Source organism: Otolemur garnettii, unplaced genomic scaffold, assembly GCF_000181295.1.
Source record: "Otolemur garnettii isolate 467f Iridium unplaced genomic scaffold, OtoGar3 scaffold00230, whole genome shotgun sequence".
Lineage (NCBI taxonomy): Eukaryota > Metazoa > Chordata > Mammalia > Primates > Galagidae > Otolemur > Otolemur garnettii.
In genome coordinates, this window is record NW_003852625.1 from 1,744,008 (window position 1) to 1,745,427 (window position 1,420).

Here is a 1,420-nt window from a genome sequence, read left to right on the forward strand (position 1 = left end):
GTTGTTTGGCGGGTCCGGGCTGGGGATTCGAACCCGCCACCTTAGGTGTACGTGGCTGGCGCCTTAGCCGGTTGAGCTATAGGAGCCGAGCCTGGTTTTTAGTTTTAAATGTTTCTATTGTCATATCCTCATGTGCAGAGATTCTTTCCTTGGCTGTGTCTAGCCAGCTAATAAGTCCATCCATCAAAGGCATTCTTCATTTCTATTTCAGTGTTTTTAACCTCGAGCATTTCTTTTTGGTTCTTCCTTAGAATTTCCATCTCTCTGCTTACATTATCCACTTGTTCTTACATGTTGTCTACTTTTTGCATTAAAGACTTTTGCACATTAATCATAGTTTTTAAAAGTTCCTAGTCTGAAAATTCTAACATTCCTGCCATATCTGACTCTGGTTCTGATGTTTGCTCATTCTCTTAAGATTGTATTTTTTGCCTTTTCATATGCTTAATACTTTTTGTTTGTGAGAGTGAACACGATGTACTGGGTAAGAGGAACAGCTGTAAATAGACCTTTATAATGTAGAGGCAAGACATTGAGGGAAAGGAAACATCACATTTAGTTCTTGGTTTCTCAGTGTGCTTGTGCCTCTGGACCAGTGATTTTCAACCAGTGTGACGTGAGAGGATCTTAGACGTGCTGAGAACATTTTAAAGATCATTAATTAAATCATTTTCAAAACAAGTTCAAAGCACAGTAAGTATATTCTTTTTTTTTTTACTTTTCTTTTGATCAACATAATTTAAGTGTGCCACAGAAGTTTAACTCTGGGTTCAAGTGTGCCATGAGATAAAAAAAGGTTGAAAAACACTGCTGTGGACTATGAACTTTACAAGGGCTTCTCAGTCTTCCCTCTCTCCTACTTTGTTGGGACAGGAAGGCTAAACTGGACTGGACTTGGGTATTTTTCTTTCCCCAAGACAGTTAAGATACTGATAAAATCCTAGCATGTTAGGCTCTGGTTAAATAGTTTCTCGGGAAGGCAGACTTTTAAAGAATAGAATGCTCTGCCGTATTTCATTTAAAATTTTTTTTTTTTTACAGGCAGAGTCTCACTTTGTCGCCTTCAGTAGAGTGGTGTGGTGTCACAGCTCACAGCAACCTCCGGCTCTTGGGCTTAGGCGATTCTCTTGCCTCAGCCTCCCAAGTAGCTGGGACTACAGGCTCCTGTCATAACACCCGGCTATTTTTTTGTTGCAGTTTAGCTGGGGCTGCGTTCAAACTCGTCACCCTTGGTATATGGGGCTGGCGCCCTACTCACTGAGCCATAGGCACCGCCCTCTGCCATATTTCAAAATGGTTCCTTTTCCCTTCCTCATGCTGGAAGTTTGAGATTTTTCTCCAATTTACACTGAGAACCTGGTCAAGCTCCTAGAGGCAAAACTTTAAAAAGTCTGAGGCCCCTAATGTCTGGGTCCCTCTG